Source organism: Dipodomys spectabilis, unplaced genomic scaffold (genome assembly GCF_019054845.1).
Source record: "Dipodomys spectabilis isolate Male_0828 unplaced genomic scaffold, ASM1905484v1 ptg000474l, whole genome shotgun sequence".
Classification (NCBI taxonomy): Eukaryota; Metazoa; Chordata; class Mammalia; order Rodentia; family Heteromyidae; genus Dipodomys; species Dipodomys spectabilis.
The window spans coordinates 895,746-914,785 of NW_024871151.1; the positions used below are offsets into that span (position 1 = coordinate 895,746).

A 19,040-nucleotide genomic window follows, 5' to 3' on the forward strand; every position below is an offset into this window, starting at 1 on the left:
TGAAGCATTAACGATCTTCTCAATTAATGTTTTTGTGAATTATATTTGACCTGTAAGTCAAGTTTTCCTAGCCCTGGTAGACCAATTATGGATCTATCGTTCTAGGAACTATTTTTTTTGCCTACTTATGCTGGACTGAAATCTTTGAGTAATCATTAGAAGAGGGGTATTAAAAATAATTTTGTGACATTTGTGATCTTGGTCACTCATATGGGCTGGTCATTTGTAAACTGAAAGTTTGAATTACTGTACTTTCTCTCAGATTTTGTGATCTCATCTTTCATTTTAAGTTGCATTGCATTACACAATTGCTTACCACTAATTCCGGTGTCATAAGGAATTGAGATGGATTTTCAATTACTTTCTGTTGGCATGTTTCATGAGCCTAGGTGAGAAATCTTCCCCTTGTTATCAGATGAAGAGGATAACTAAGACCTGGGATCCTAGGACCCGTGGATCCTGCAGATATCATATCAGCAAAATTTGGGTACAATCAGTAGAAATGCTTCAGAAATATAGAGAAAAACATTTTGCAACCAGTGAGTTAAAACAATAAACAGAACAGCAGAGTAAAATCCCTTATAGATTAGAGGAAAACAATTGTTATTTTTTACAATGTGAATTCAGAAGACCAAGAATACTTAGAACATATCACAAGTTTATACCAAAGACATTGCATTGATACTTTTTATATTCTAATGTACATTCTAAACCTTATTATTTATATTCCAATCTATTTATTGTAATAAATATCTATTTATTTGTCAAATTATCAATTAATTCTAGTAAGTAAATAAAATATTAGCACGTATAAATATAAAATATATAACTATAAAATATAAGAAAAAAGGCACATGTTTTGCAATGTTCTGTTGTGGTTAGGGTATCAAAGGCAACTGTGTTTTAAAATATTATTACATTATTTCTACCTCAGTGTTTGGTAGAGTTGGACCTAAAGCTTTACCATTTGGAGATTTACAGCCTAGAGACAAGAGGAAACACTGTGGTTGAAACATTACCAATTTAAGGCCTAATATCGAGGAGAAACATATAGACTACTCTTTTAACTATGAAAATATTTGATGAAAGAGAGGCAGTAGTGTAAATTCCTGCCTGGATGGATGGTAGACTGGCCAGGACATTTGGTAATCATGCATGTGAAAATTTTTTTCACCTTCTTGGCTTTAGCTACTATTGAAATGTTAGGTATAAAAAAAAAATTATATTTTGATAAAATACCTTCTAGCCTAAATGATTCTGTCTTAACTGTTTATCTCTCTATGATCCCTTTTAACTAATACTAGTTTTGTTCCAATAAGAAAATCTATGCTGTCAGGGTAAGATATTCTGGTTGGTCTGTTGCTACAGGGAAGAAGAATAAAGGGTCAGGTAGACATTTGTACCAGTAAGACATCATTTAGGAATTTTTAAGCTGCAGAAGTTTAGAAGTAGCTCTTAAGCAAGGCTTACTTTGAATCCATTAGCTCCACAAAGCTAACTCAGTTTATAAATAAGTACTTGAAAAACAATCACCTTTGGACCTAGCTATAAAGGCTTCAAAGTATGATCAAATTTAAAATGAAAAAGACTTAAAATAGTCATTGACAAAAAAATTGCAAATGTGAGCAATCGACCAAACAATATAAGCTTTTCCCAATATACACAGAATTTTAGAGAAGTAAGATCAATAACATTTTTAGGAACAATAAGGTTTCCTAGTTACAAACAGTCAACCAAGGATATATGCCTGTATAAAGATTGCATCAATAACTACTTAAATTTACAGGATACTACATGCTTCAGCAGGACGTTTACCCAAATTACTACAATATAGAGATTATCATGGCACTTGCACAAGGATGATATGAAAATTTGTGAAATATTCCATATTTTTCATTCTTGAGATACAAGAAATGAAAAACAGTTATTAAAAAATTGATTACAAAAATACAAGTCATTATGTCGAAAAATAAACTTTACAACTTTGTGCGGGTGGAGGGGTAGAGGGAGGATTGAGTGGGGGAGCAAGGGAAGGATGGGAATGGATGGGAAGGGTAAATACAGGAGGAGGCTACAATGCTTGATAAGAAATGTACTCATTATCTTGCCCATGTAATTGTAACCCCTCTGTACAGTATTTTCACAATAAAAAATTTAAAAAGGCAAATGTAACAATATATGTAATTCATTGAACTGAAAGTTAGTTTGACATCAGTGCGTTAAATTCTCACCTTAGAATGGCCTTTACATAGCATAATCTTTACAAAACATTTGAAATTGGATAACATTGTCATTTTATCCCAAAGAAATAAAATACTATAAGGGCCTAGGAAAAAAAAGGAATCTTAAACTTTTTCTGTTTGGAATGCTATCTGAAATAACACATTTATTAACGAACCTATATATTATAAAACAATGTATAATTCAAAGTATTATATCTAGGAGAGAATTAAATAGATTATGGACATTATACAAACAAAATACAGAGTATTTTAAAATATACTTTTTTCATACAAGCACCAGAAATATTTTTAGTTTCTGTACTACTAATTTCAACAGATAAGTTAAAGTGATTTCTGATTTAAAAATCACAAACCCTGCAGAAATCATTATAGATGTATACAAACAACTCTTGAATACATTTTGACATCAAAGTCAGGCAATTCACTTGAAGAATACTATGGAATCCATGAATTTTTAAAGTAAGATATTGCTGTTGCTTTGTATTGTGAAAATATTTTGTACAGACACAAAGATGGATTGGCATTTTTGAAATTTAAGAATCTTAACCAAACCATTATGAGTTAAGAGAACAATTTTTACAGCCTTCCACAATTTAAAAGAGGTAGTGATACATATTTATCCTTTTGGCAATATTAAATACAGTTTCTTCCAAGTTGTTCTTCAGACCTGGTTTGATATAATGCTTCAATAGAAGGCGATCCAGGTATCTTTGCTATTTCTATTCCAAGCAGCAAGGTGCAAGGGAGTCAAGAGGACTTTAGTTTGGGCATTGGTATCTGACTCAATGTGAACTAAGAAAGCAGCCACTCTGGTATTATTCAACATATAAGCACTGTGCAGGGGTGTCTAGCCATTCACAGTAATTGCATGAATATCTTCCTTGAGCCACCAACTCATGGACAATGTCTAAGTGCCCACTGGAGGCTTCCCGATGAAGAGAGGTATACTCATCATCATCCCTAGTATTCACATGAGTGGCCTTTTAGGAAAGCAGTGTCTGCACTGTAGTAAGCCGATTATTTTCAGCAGCCCAAACAAAAATTTGCTTTAATACTTCTCCATTTTTTTTTGCAAATGATACCATTCCTCACTTTTTCATCTTGTTCCTTGTCTTCATCAGAATTGCCTAACCAGAGACAGTGAGTACCAGTGGGAATGGGGTGCACATGTATTCCCTAATAGTTCACGTTGGTTGAACTGGTCAGAAAAATCCAGTGAATTTTCTACATCTGTTATTTCACCATGATTTTCTTTATCTTTTTCCAATTTTACTATTGGAAATTATTCTAACTGGAGAGTAGGGAATTGATAGAGAGCAGAGGAAAGGTTTTCCTCCATATTCAAAGGTAAAGACTGAAAATGGGACTAGTGGTGTCTTCATGTGCAGCTTATTATAGGAATGAGAAAATATGAAATAATGCCTTCTATGTAAATGATTTGGGAAATGGCAGAGCAGAAAGTGAAATGATGCAACCAAAAATATAAAAGCAAAATTAATTAGGATAATTATGGAGCTGTCACATTATCTATGAGAACCATGAAAGGGAGAGAGGAAGAGAGAGACAGATGTGCAATGACCTAGCTAGCCACAAAATCCATGCCTCTGATCAATTTATAGAGCAAACAATTTTATTTTTTAAAAGAGATGGAAATGGAATTTATGTATTTACTTGAAATTAGTAAATACATTTTTATTAGCCTACATAAAGAGACATAGCTTTGACCAAATTACAGACAAAAATCTAAATCCTTTATAATTCTAGTAACAGATCTGACTGAAATCAGTTGAATCACACTTTTCCTGAAGAGTGAAGGAATAGGTCCAGGCTAGGAAAGCAGCTAGAGAAGGCAGGCTGATTGTATCTGTGACAAAACTTTTTGGAAAATGGTATCAAGGATTAATTACTGATGATCCACTTGCACTGGAAGTGTGAATCTGAACTATTGCTTGCTGATTCTGAACTATTGCTTTAATAATTATAAGTTCCAAGAAGAAAAGGTGAGATTTAATTGATAGCAAAGGATTAGTAATACACTTTGACTTCTCATTAAGCACCTTCAATCATCAAAATCACATCAAGACAATAGACATGCCTACTTTTTTAGATGAAAACAAGTATCTTTAAAAACAAGGTAATTAAGTATTCCTACAAAGGACTTCTATTTTACTACTGCATTATATAGTTTTTTCTAATGTTGGGTAACAAATAATGGATCTATGTTCAATAGCTCATATGTTCAATAGTGAGTTCTCTTATATTATACCATGGTATTTTTGTTTATGGTTTTAAGAAGAAATTTACTAGCTTAAATTTCTGACAAGACAATATCATCACTGTACAACTTGCTTCTATACTCTAGGTTTTAAATTACTATCTAATATGTGTATTAGATAGCTATAGAGGAAAAACTAAAAGCCACACTTGTGGCTCATGTGTTTATCCTAGCTAATCAGAAAGATGAAATCTGAGGATTGTGGTTTGAAACCAAACCAAGCAAAAAAAAGTCCATTAAATTCTGATTTGAAAGTAACCAGCAAAAGCTAGAAATGGAGCTGTGGGACAAGCAGTAAAATTCTAGGCTTGAGAAAACTACAACAGAAAAACGACAAATTCTGGGACAGAGCCAGGCCATGAGTTCAAGCCTAGTATTAGCACCAAACAAATGAATTAATTAATTAAAATAAATTAAGTGATCACATGTGGCGAGGCAAGTAAAATGTAACACCCATGGTGACTGGATTGTGTATTATTTTGTAATAAGGCAAATTAACGTTTGTCCTAATCACTAAAATTTTATTTGTACTTTTTTGTACTAAACCCTGAATTTAGCATGCAAGTATATGTGTGTACATGTGCACACATGTGTGTATGTGTATATGTGTGTGTGTGCTGTTGCAATGTTGCTTGCCAATGTGGACAAGGTGAGGCTCAAAAGAGCTAACTGTGTTGCAATGTTTTTATTTATCAGTGTTCTGTCATGTCATTTCTGTGGAGCCACCCTTCTGTACATTTTATTTGTCAAATAATAACATCATCATAATCAAAACATATACAACATTAAGTTAGATAAAAGAGACCACTTTCAGCTCTTATTATATGTTAGGTAAGAAGATACAGATATAATTAGGTAGTAAGTTATTGCTGTAAGATGACTGTCAGTACAAAATATGTATTTGACCTCTTAAATTGATTATACTTTTAAGATATACTCGTGGAGTGAGTTTGACTGACTTGACCAAACAGGTATTACTCTCTGGTTATTCCTGTGAAACACAAGGTGAATAAACTCTTTCCAGATTTCTGTTGAAAATAACTTTCTTTGTAACATCATATCTATTCTCACTAAGATAATCAACCCTGTATTTATTAGGTTTGAATATCCCATCATATTGACTGAAAACCAGTATTGTGGATATGCTTGCTAGATATACCTTTCAAAACAAACAAACAAAAAGCATGTGTCACCTCCAGATTGTGGATGCATTTGAAGTTGTTTTGTACATGCAATGGGATCTTCACTAATGGCTCTTTTGTGGAAGTAACTATCACAACTTTAACAAATGAGGCTTTTCGAATATCTTTTCCAATATAAATAACAACCCCGAGAGCGTCTTGCAATTTCTGAAAAGCCTTTGAATATTTTTAGTATTATTTCAGTTCATTGACTATAGAGCTATAGACATTTCTGAAATAAATATTAAGATCTGAAGATGTAAGTGGGTATACAGGATTTTTATGCAATAGAATATTATGAAATATTATGAAATAGAATAAAAGGATATAAGTGAATTTGGTAAGCTAATTATTAGTATAACTTTGTTTTCTAGTAACAGGTTTTTTTTTTCTTTTTTTTGGGTCCGGTCGTGGGGCCTTGAACTCTGGGCCTGGGCACTGTCCCTCAGCTCTTCAGCTCAAGGCTAAGTGCTCTACCGCTTGAGCCACAGCGCCACTTCCGGCTTTTTCCTTTTTGCTTATGTGGTGCTGAGGAATTGAACCCAGGGCCTCATGCATGCAAGGCAAGCACTCTACCACTGAGCCACCTTCCCAGCCCCAGTAACAGTTGAGCCACAGCGCCACTTCCGGCTTTTTCCTTTTTGCTTATGTGGTGCTGAGGAATTGAACCCAGGGCCTCATGCATGCAAGGCAAGCACTCTACCACTGAGCCACCTTCCCAGCCCCAGTAACAGTTTTTTGAATGTAGATGATGCAGTTAAATTATTTCCTTTGTGGCTCTGTACTTCAGTTAGCTTTTTAATCTTGATAATTATAAGAGTGAATTTGTAGAAAAATAAAGGTATTTGAAAATGATGGATTAATCTTGTGTTTTCTGTCCTACTCCCAAGAAAATGAGTTATTTTCAAGTGTTAATATTTTATCATTGAATCTTCAATATCACAAGAAATTTTGAAAAACATGCAGTAGTATTGATGTCTTTTTAAACCAATTGTATTCACAAGTTGGAGAGCCTTTAATTCATGCTTAGGTCTTGGTGTCCATGATTTTTAACCTCTCATTCCTAACATTAATGATAGGTAAGACTGCATTTTTGGGTATATGAAAGGTAAATATTTATCTGGGGTCAAAGGTGATTTTTATATCAGTCTTGCTTTAATAACATTTTAAAGTAATACATTTCTCTCAAAATGTTGGGTATAAAAAGCAATCAAAATACCTCTAATGGTAAACAACTTATGTGAGCTACAATGTGGAAATGATTGGTCTATAAGACCTGCAATCTGTTTCCATCAGGAATTGGGGAGATTGTTCTTTCAGTATGACTGCGATGCAGTGTTGTCATGGGATAGAATATAATTTCTACAATTTTGAGCTAGAAATCAAGAATGTTATAGTTTAGCAGTTCCTTTCACCAGGGAGCTATAAATTGATTATGAACTTGGAGTTTTCATATTGCAGTTACCTATTTCCTTTTTTTTTTTTTTTTTTTGGTTGGTCTTGGCACTTGAACTCTGGGCTTGAGTACTGTCCCTGCACTCTTCCGCTCAAGTCAAGCACTGTACTGCTTGAGCTACAGTGCCACTTCTGGTTTATTAGCGGTTTATTATAGATAAGAATCTCTCGGACTTTCCTGACTGGGCTGGCTTTGAACCGCGTTCCTCAGATCTCAGCCTCCTGAGTAGCTACAATTACAGGTATAGCCACCGACATCCCTCTTAGTTTCCTATTTTCTAACAAAGATAAAGTGAAATATTATTAGAGTGTGGACAATAATTCTGGGAAATTTTCCTAGAATTAGTGGACTAAGTGCTGGTATTTTAGTCACAAAATAGAATGAAGTTATTTGATACGGTGGGAATGGGCCGCAGGCTAAGATTTACCATTTGTGAAATGTTGTACTAGTAATTCCAACTCTGAAGACTTCAATATCATCATCTGAGAACTAGAAATAGAAGTAGTTCTACTTTATGGGATTATTGTGAGGATTAAATTAGATACCATAGGTAATGTACTTGGAAAAACAATCAGCATTTGATCCTTTCTACCTGTTATTTTATCATGTGATGAATTCTAACATTTTTACTGTGATTTTTATATTGTTTCTCTTTAGGATATGCAATGTGATGTATTGACATTCATTTTGTTGGTCACTTTTCTGTCATTTTGAGGAAAATAACTGCAAAGAAAATTTCTGAGAAGGAAACTATTATTTTGACTCATGATTTAAGAGAACACAGTTTAAGGTTCAGATGTCTCCACTGTTTTTTTTTTGGGGGGGGGATCCAGTCGTGGGGCCTGAACACTGGGCCTGGGTGATGTCCCTCAGCTGTTCAGCTCAAGGCTAGCACTCTACCACTTGAAACACAGCACCACTTCCGGCTTTTTATTTTTGCTTATGTGGTGCTGAGGAATCGAACCCAGGGCCTCAGGCCTGCAAGGCAAGTTCTCTACCATTGAGCCACCTTCCCAGCCCCGTCTCCATTGTTTTTAATTATATTTTTATTAAATAGTTGTATGAAGGAATTTCCATTCAACAAATCAGTTTATAAGTACAATGGATCTTTACATAACTTTGCAATACCCTTCCAAACCTCACCCCACTTTCATTTCTTCTAGTTTCTGCATTGAATATTATACCTTCCCTCTCTTCATCCATAACTCTCTTTATTCCTTCCCTTTGACTTCCGCTCATATCTTCCAAATGATAGTTTCTTGGTATTCATTTTGTTGGAATAAAAGTTCAATTTTATAAGAAATTACACTTTTAAATACTTGTCTGCAAAGAGCATGCTTTGGTTAATACTGTTGTGTAAACTTGCATAAAGTCCTATGTTCCAAATACGCGACAGAACATGGGTCTTTTGTATGTCTGGCTCTGACTTAGTTTACTTAACATAATTTTTGCAAATTATGTAACAGTCTTCATAATGGATGGGTGCAATCCAATTGTGTATATGTGCCCCACTTTCTCCAACCATCCCTCCACCATAAGACATCTGGGCTGTTTTCATAACTTGGCTACGGTAAATAGTGAGCAGTGAACATGGTTGTGGAAGTGATTTTGCTGTATCTTTTGGAAGAATTCGTCACTATCTTTCTGGGAGCAATCCTCTAGACAATTTTCCAGAATAAACACATCCCTCCTTTCATCTCCATCACAACGTTTTGCAAGGCCTCAAAAACACACTACCCCCTACAGGTCTCAATAAGCTAAAACCACACTGGGCCCATATTCTTTCAATACATTTTTTTTCATGATTATACACATAATTTACTGAGAGCCTTTTATGTACTTTTCTAATGTGGGAATGAGGGACATGACAATAGAGTAAAAGTAAGAAAATTTCAATTAATTAGCTATTATAATATTTAAAAACATTTTCAGCTCTAACTCATAGCCTCACTTACTATTATTTTAATCTTTATTTGAGTACTTCATCAATCCCCTAAATTATAACAGGTACGTTAAATACAAAAGCAAAAATTGTGGTTTGATTTTGACACTCATGTGTGAGGATGCACAATATGGGCAAATAGATAGATTGGAATTAATACCCATTATCCATTATGTTAAATTAAGATGGTTTTCCCAAACTGATTCTCACAATTCATATTCCATTCAACAACAAGAAACTTGTGACAATTCCCTTTGTTTTGCTCCTTAATATCTTTTGTTTCCATTTTATTTTACAACGAAAGTTGATATTTCATAAATCTACTGTAGATACAAAGATACGATAAAATATTTCTGTCTGTATGCATTGATATATATATACACACATCTATTACACAGGTTGTAATGATAATTTATAACTTGTGTAACTACATGATTTACTAAACTATTTAAAAAATAGACAGCTTATGCCTGGAGTCCTGGTTACTCAGGAGGATGAGATCTGACGATCATGGTTTGAAGCCATTTTGGCAAGAAAGTCCATGAGCCTCTTATCTCCAAACAACAAACAGAAAATCAGAATTGGAACTGTGGCTCAAAGTAATAGAGTGGTAGCCTTGAGAGAAAAAGCTCAGGGACATCATACAGGCTCTTAGTTCAAGAACTACAATCTAGCCAAAAATCTAATTTACACCTGTGTAAGTAGAATATTTCCATCACCCAAATGCATATCCATACTCATTTGCAAGATAACTCTGTTATGTCTGGAGTACCACACAACATTATAGCTTAAGTAGAAGGGATCACAACATGGGTTCACTCTATCTCTCTCATGGTTTTTTTTCTCCACTGAAATACTCAAATCTTACAATCATTCCAATTATTTAAAGTTATAGCTTTTTTCTTCATTACCCATAATAGAGTTTGCATTGAGTGTCTTGTGTCTCCTAAATGGGTGTTCTTAACACTTTGTCATGCCCCAGCCCTAAATTACCCTGATTATTTTTCAGATAGAATCTGGCTTCCTCCTTGTGTATGATCTTGGGCTCATTCCACTTTATGTTATTCTTCCTGGAATTTAGAATAACAGGTGCATGGCATGGCTTTGTGTACAGATCTTTCTGTCCAGTCTGGGCTTTAACCACTGTCCTCACAACAGTAAACTCCCATGTAGTCAGGATTCTCAAAAGCTTATCATAGCTGATTTTTAAAAAAATCATTGCATTTCCTACAGGTTTTTAAGTACTGAATTAATTTGTGTTTTCTTGGGTTGTTTTGTTTCATTTGAATGTATATGTTGAGTTGTTCCAAACTTTCCTTTTGTTTCTTTCACTCACGTTCTTACCTAAGTGCTGAAAAACTAATTCTTCTTTCTCAAAATAGTCAAGGTGAACATTATTTATTCCAAAGCAATTTCAGTAATATTTAAATACCTTCATACATATGAATGTTATACGAATGCTAAGTGCTGAGAATGGTCTTTTTATTTTCACAGCAGTCTTTGGCATACACAGACAGATCATGAAATATATGAAGATAATAAAACTACACATGCTTGCCAGGAGGAGAAAATCCTATTATTAATTGTTAGACAAAGGCTTCCCTTCTCGTGAAAGAAATACGCTGTTTGATGCAGAATTTCACAAAATCATATAGCTAGGAAGAACGTAAACAATCATCTAATACTACAGAGTTGAGGGAGATGAATTGCCCTCCTGAATAATTTACTTTTGGGTCATATAAAATCAGGCTTGCAAATAGAGAATAGACTTTAGAGAAACATGATCAGTTGTATGTAAATAGCTGCTTAGCTGATTTTGTTAATTTGTGAACCAATACATGGCAATAGGGTACAACAAGGTAAAAAAAATTAAAGAAGGTAGCATTGAAATACTCATTGGTGTGTTTGTGTGTTCACGCGCACATGTGTATGCACACGCACATTTGCAGGAGCTCATGCATGTATTCATCATTCCTGAAGCTTGATATTGCCTGGGCACTATCCCTAAGCTTCTGTGCCCAAGGATAGTGGTCTACCACTCGAGCCACTGCTCCACTTCTGATTTTTTGGAAATAATCACATGTATTTTCATGATTGGACTGGCTTTGAACAATGGTCTTCAGATCTCAGCCTCCTGAGTAGCTAGCTAAGCTGATTCAGCCTCTGAGTAGCTAGTTAAAGTTCTGACTGTCCTTTATGCTTCACTGCTCTTTTATTCTTTTCCTGAGGTAATCACAAGCCTAACTCATATATATGTCGAGTTTTTTAAAAATACTGCTACTGCTTGGCACTAGGGGCTCCCATCTTTACTCTTAACTACTTAGGAGGCTTGAGAACAGAACCCAAGCCAAAAGTTTAGTGGACTTTCTTCTCACTCTATAGCTGCGTGCACTGGATCATTTCCACGATCCTGCACTATCTAGAGGCAAAGATTGGAAGGACTGCAGAATCCAGGCCAGCAAAGGTAGGCAGCTAGACAAGTTGGTGTGCAACTCTGATGCTATTGATGATGGGAAGGCTAAAAGGACAGATCAGGTGCATGTTCTTGTGGAAAGGGAACCCCTATCCTATAATTAACCACTGATATGACGCCAGCCTAGCAAGAACAATACTCCAAGTTGAAATCCCCACAGTTACCCACAACCAAAATAGGTAAATACATTAACATCCCACAACTTAGTACAATCTGTTCTTTGTTTTAATATCATCTTTATCTGATTATCATATGTGACAGAATAGTTTCTTCATTATCTTAAGATATATTTTAAAAGACCTAGAAAATTCTTTCTCACTTATTAAGTGCAAACGAAGGCAATTCGTCTCATTTGTTACATATTTGACTACCACTATAAATTCATCTTATGATTTTTATTAATAGTAATATATTCTGATTTATTACTTTACTTGTAACATTTATAAACTTTTTGTTTCTCTGCTGAAGTTTAAGTATTTAAATAGTATCATCAAAGTATATTCCTTGGGTTCCTAGGACAGTTTTTTACAAAGTTTTTAAGCAATGGCTTCTAAGAATTCTTAATTGGTATATTATTTAGTTTATTTTTAATTTCAATTTAATTTTATTGTAAAGGTAATGTACAAAGTGGTTACAGTAACATAAGTAAGGTAATGAGTACATTTTTTAATGGAAGGAACATTGTTATCCCCTCCATCGATTTTCTTGTACACTCAAAAAAAGAAATACTGATACTTTAGCTGGTGCTATTGATCAATGGGTAGTTTTGCTTTCTTTGTTCATGCTTTTTTTATTATAAAATTGATATACAGAGGGTTTACAGTTTCTTCAGTCAACTAAAGAATGCAATTCATTTCATTTTCTAAATTTCAAATTTTGAACTTAATTATTTTCTTTTGTTTCTTTAGAGTAATTCTTTTTTCAGAGTCGAAGGATTAGTTAATTTAATTTTGCATGAGTTTTACAATGTAAATTATTTAGACACATATATTTTGCTTTTAAAATATTTAACATGAATATTTAAAAATTATTTTCTTAATTTTTATATGGTTGGTGAATTTAAATAATTTTAATTTCTTATAGTTCTAAACATATTTCTCCTTACTGTGTTTCCAAGAAGCACATACTTTATTAAGAAGGCTTCATTACCTGGTCACTTTTTGGAAATATTTGTACTTGAATTAAAAAAATGTTTGAGCAGGGAATGGTGATTTGTGGCTTCCATTTTCTAGCTATGGTGGGACATATAAGCAGGGTTTGTGATTTGGGAGAGGCTTTGAAATGATGAGACCTTTATTATAAAAGTATCCAGAGTGAAATGATTAGAAATATAGCCATCTCTAGCGAGATATAGAGCATCTGGTTATCATATTCTAAATCTTGAGTTAAAATACCAGTAACATCAATCTTTTGTCAAAATAAAAGTATACATGTTTCAAAATGTTTATTATTTAAAACTTGTTTGCAAAGGTTCTCGTGTCTTCTATTTCTTAATTTTCAATTTAGTTGATCTATAAGAATCCAAGTATATTGTGAGTATTTCATTTCTAGTAAACTTTTAAATAGTATGAGCAATAATATGATTTCATATTAACATATTTTTACTATTTGTAATAATTACCTCTGTTTAATATGGTAATATCAATATTCCAAATGTGTGTATGTTGTGTGTGTGTGTGTGTGTGTTAATGTGGGTTTTTTGTGTGTGTGCTTTGGGTGTACGTTGTAATGTTTGGGCGATCACACCATTGCTTCACACATGCTATGCCAATGTTTTACCATTGGGCTATAGTATTTTAAATTATGACTTTTAAATTTTCATTTCCTATTACTTCAAAATCATATATGATAAAATATGATCCATCTTCTATCCACGTTAGCAATTTTTATTGTTATTTTATTGTTATTTACAATATTTCTACTGCCTTTCCACTTCCAAACTCTTGTGTTTGTTATTGATAAAGGTTTATTTTGCTTCTTTTCTCTCTTCATTCTTTTTCCCTTTAGAGTTTACCTATCCTTTCTTTTATTTCTTTGGAAATTAATTATCATCTTCCTATTACAATTTCTTTACATTGTAACAGGTTTATACAATGCTTTATTTTCTATTTTATTATCTATTTTTCCCATGTTCTCTGATTCTCAGTCAAAACTACTAGGTGGATTAAAACGAAACTTGATTCAGGACACCTTATATTCCTCTTTCTCTTCTCTGAAGTCTTTCTGTTTTTTGAAACACAGTACCAATGACATACAGCTCCTATGTGGTCCATCATTCTATCCCCTCTCACTCTCTTCTGCTGTGCAACGTTATCTAAATCTTAACTCATTCCTAAATTAATTTTAGAAAACAAATATAGTCTTAGAGCAAACTAGCCTTGGAATAGATTTCTTAATTGTTTTGAAAGTACAAAAGAATTGATAATCCTTTGCATTGGAAATCATTTTAAAATGTTTATCACTTATTATAATTCATATACCAAGCAAGAATAATTTTATATAATCATTACAAATATCATTTTATTACTACTGTAAACTAGAATTAAAGTCCAATCCCAATCTATTACCCAAATCTCATTATTCTTAATTCCTAATCATCACCTAAATATCTTAAACAATCTAAATAGTCTTGTCTTTAACATAGATGTAAATATTCTATACTTTTACTTAACATTTTCCAGGGGCATGTATTCATGTTTCTAAGAAATGTTCACAGCAGTTAAAATTTGCTTTTGTGAAATTAATGTGATACATTTTGTTGTTGTTGTTTGCAAGACTTTGGCATTGTCCCCAAAGTTTTTATGCTCAAGGACAGCACTCCAAAACTGGAAGCACAGAGCTAATTCCTGTTTTTAGTGATTAATTGGAGATAAGACTCTAACAAGTACTTTTCTGTCTGGGCTAGTTTCGAACACAATTCTACGATCTCAGAACCCAGAATAGCTCAAATTATAAGCGTGTCACTGGCACTTGGTTTGATGTATTTTTTAAATTTTAATTATGTTTTAAGATGTATTTTTCACTATAATGTACATCATTCTACACAGAAATTTAAATATATGTACATATTTCTGATGACAAATAATCTCTAAAAATCTATATCTTTCTGCACATAATGTATATATAGATATATATGTATATGTATTTCTGAAGACAGACTCCCTCTAAAATTTTTATGCTACTATTTTGACCTTTTTCATTTCAAAGATATACAGTCTTTATCTAAAAGTTCCTGAGAATAAAATAACTAATACTTGATTTGAAAGTAGAGTTTATTACTTTAAAGGAAATTTTAGATATGCACATGATATTGTAGTAACATTTAGAGTATATCACTTGAAAAAAGTTCTGTTCAAACTCTTAAATATTTGTGTGTAGTGACGGAGAGAGAGGAAGTTAATTCATACTGGTTAGGAATTTGTAATGCTTCAAAACTCTATTCCATAATTTGTTAAAAGCACATAGTCAAGCTACCTGATATGGTTTAGTTTTTTTTAGTTTCTTTATTTGTTCAAAATTTTAATATGGATGTATGCACAGTGGGTAACATTAAAATTATTAATCAAAAGACAAATAATAGCAACGTCATAGACACATACCAGACTTTCAATAATTAGCACTTATGATGCTAATAACTTTGGTGAGGATGATGACCACAGTGTAGCCTGATGATGACTTATTTTTATTTCTGCATGAAAAAAATTGTGATTTTAAACCAACAAACTGAATTTGACTCTTTTCTTATTTGTAAGGTAAGATGGAAAATGTAAGGACTCTTCACTTTTCTTTTTTCTTGCTCTAGAATTCAACAAATTCATTCTTCAATATTTCTGGTAGATTATATCCATTTACAGATGAGAAATGTAATGCCAACAGACAATGTAGTGAGTAATTAATGATACTAGAATTTGTGTCTGAGATATTCACTCTGTGTGCTTACATGGAGCAGTAATTTGGTGATGGAGAGGAACAATATGAAAGTCTGTGGGGAAAAAGCATACTATGTAAGCAGTTGTTTTAGGACAAAGTGACCAATGATGAGTATTTGAAACAGGCCAGTTTCAGTTGCATAAAAAGGAGTACATAGAAATTATATTAGTGACAGAAACAGAAAATCTTGATCATTCATCTTATCTAACAGATGGAAGTAGAAGAGTAAGAAGAAATCTAAAGTGCTTCCACGTCTCTGGCTGGCAACCATGTTAGTAATATTCTTGGTGATAAGGACTACAGGTGGAAATGATGGATTTAGAGGAAAAAACTCTCTGATAGTTCTAAAATTTATGTTAAACAGATGCATAGATAAGTCTTTTTAGACATCATTAAAATATCCACGACCAAAAACAGATTTAGAGAGGTAAACGAGGGAACAAATTGTCAGGAAGATACTGAAGGAAATACGCTATTTGGATTTGAAAACTAAAAGGACATAGACAAGTTCAATAAGAACAGTGTTTTGGTGAAAGTCATATTAATAAAATTTTGAGATATGAATGTGAAGCCATAAAATTCTGGATCCATGAATTCAACAGATCCTGTTGATTTAAAATATTGAGAACAAATTCTTTTATCCTGACCTTAGAAGAATTATACAGATATAACTGTCATGATCTTTACTTAGAGGAATTCTGTGAATATTTTTGAAGAGTTTGTTTAGCCAGGTGATTATAGATTGATCTACAGCACAGATAAGACTAATTTGTCTACAGTTTCAATGAGTGACCCATGTATCCATTCAGTTTGGGATTTTATTGAAATATCTTTAGATATGTTTGGATATTTTATCAGCCTATTCATTATAAATGTAAGACAAGTAACACTGATGTTACTGATGTTACTGAACGGTCCTGGAATTGATTCTTCGTTAGAATAGAAAATGCCTGATTGACACATCATAACTGACATATATTCTATTTAAATCTAGTTCTTGTTAGGGATATCTCCATGCTGAAATAACCCTGTCAATCAACATGCCACAAATTCTTATATGTAGGAAGTACTCTTATAAACTTTAAATGTTTATTGAATGGGAGAGTTCAGACATTACCCTTACCACTAGGATTAAATGCCTAAAAAGATAAGACATTTTTCTTTAATGCCTTTCTTTCATTTTCTCATCCATATTTGCAATAGGGAAGGATTCTGATGTAACAATAATAAAATGGTGACTTGTATTAACACAGTATCTAAGATCCAGTGTTAATTCGGATACTTACTAATAAGCTCCAGGTTTTGTGGATATTTATATTTCTCCTGGGTAAACTAATGAGCTCCAAGAAAATGTCCCTAAGGAGCCTTTCAATTCTAATAATCCTTTCAATTCTCAAAATGCTTTAAATTCTATGCCCTCTAATGTGAGCATAGGGTTATAATGTGGAACTATTCTCCTCAGAGAGTGAGTACTACCCTATTGCTTAACATGTACAAAGTACCTTCATACATAGACTGGGCATGTGCAAACAAGAAGTGGTAGTTGAACAATGTTCTTAGCAGTTTTTACAGATGAAATGGAAATAGAGCAACCATGAACTCAAAAGGAATGTGCAAAAAAAGACAAAGGCACAAAGTAGAATGTGACAAGGAATTGTTGAAGTATAATTTCAAATAATCTGCTCATGTGTGAGGGTGTGTTCAAAGCACAACTTCAGAAAATGTAGTTGGATATCTTGGGAGAAAAAACTACTTTAAACTATTCTGGGATAATTGTACAATTAGAAGCCCCTTAGTCTACCTCTAATCAGCCACAACATCATCAACTTAGGCACTATTTTCCAAGTGCAAAGTGAGAAAAAGAGGGCTCATCACAGTTAGTGTTCAGGTTGAAATAATGGCAATCACATACCTTTTCTTATGTCTTCATTTATTTAGGAGCATTAAAGTAGGAAAAAGCCAAGTAAACATTTTGCATGTACCTAAATTAAGTGCGACGTATTATATTGATCTCTTTTTAACTTGGAAGAAATAGATTATGTCTTTTATACTCTAATTTGGGCCAATGATCTGCTGTCAGTTATTTTCTTCTCTTCCCCTTCTTTTGCCCTTCCACTTACATAATTATTATTTAAAGAGACATACCTGAGCTTTCATTTCTAAATTCTTCAAAATTATCTCAACTACTTCATACGTCTGGCAACCTCCTATGTCTTTCTCAAGGGAATATTTTATCACTACCATTTTTATTCTATATGATATTGGATATCTTCCTGCCTAATTCAGTGCAAGATATAGATAGACTCATTCAGATATCTCAACACCTGCCACCATAAAATCCTGACTTAGAAATCATGATGTTAGAATGTCTGGGGAAGTGGCATCTGTCATTTTTGAATGACCCTAAGTGATACTTACATGCAATCATGTTTTAAACCAATATGCCACTCAGTTGATGAACGAATTGACAAAATGTGGTACACACACACACACACACACACACACACACACACACACACACACACACACACACACGGTGGAATTCTATGCTTCTAAGTCATAAGGAAATGGATAGACTTGGAAATATCCTACTAAGTAAAATAAGCAAGACACAAAGAGACTCCATGGTTTCTCTCATTTGTAATAAGTAGGAAATGTCTAGGATAGTCCTAGCAGATGAGCCGAATGTCTCAATAGTTATGTATATATGACCATATAAGATAATGCTGAGCAAAATAAACTCCTAGATATGGAAACAGAGGTTTTTCTTTGTGGTTGTTGTTTTTGATGTACAATGTGATTTCTTTTTCTTTGTGTTTACCCCTATGGTTTATCCCCTACTATATTTGATTTTGGGATCCTGTGTATTGTATATACATATATCTTAATTTGGCAAGAGAAGAGGAACAACAAAATGGCGAGACAAAGGGCAAAAGACAAACCAGTGCAATAGCAATACTCACAAGACTTGTTGGAAATTTACATTACAACTTGTAAGGGGTATTGGGGTGAAGGAAAAGTATGAGAAAAATGAGGGAGGAGGTAAAAAGTTCGACATGCTATATATTTACTACCTTACAATTACTGCAACCACTTCTATATATCACCTTGACAATAAAATTAAATTAAAAAATAAGCTACATAAAATATAATTTCACTATATTGATATAGTAAATATTACTCTATGTGGATTACCTTTTTAAAAAATGAACACTATTTGTCTTCTAATTTGTATTAATTACCCCTTTCTTTATCAGATGGTCATCAACTTGAACGTTATCAAACTATACAAATTTTTCAGAATATACTTGCCATTATTTTGGAAAAAACACATTATTTTAGTATTGTCATACTAAAACAGAAAACAGTTCAATTCTTTGGAAACTCCTAACTTTTAAAACTGACTAATTGTTAAGAGGACAGAATATATGTATTTTTCAACATTCCTGTAACTACTAACTACTCATTTTCAAATTCTGAACATGCCGAACCAGAGACATTCAAAACAGTACCTGTTTGCATTTTATTCTGCAATTGATG

The 19,040-nt window shown here is 33.1% G+C and overlaps 1 pseudogene; it reads left to right on the plus strand.

The window, feature by feature from the left end:
* Positions 1-1,794: 1,794 nt before the first annotated feature.
* Positions 1,795-1,894, plus strand: LOC122098317 (annotated as a pseudogene).
* Positions 1,895-19,040: the final 17,146 nt, after the last annotated feature.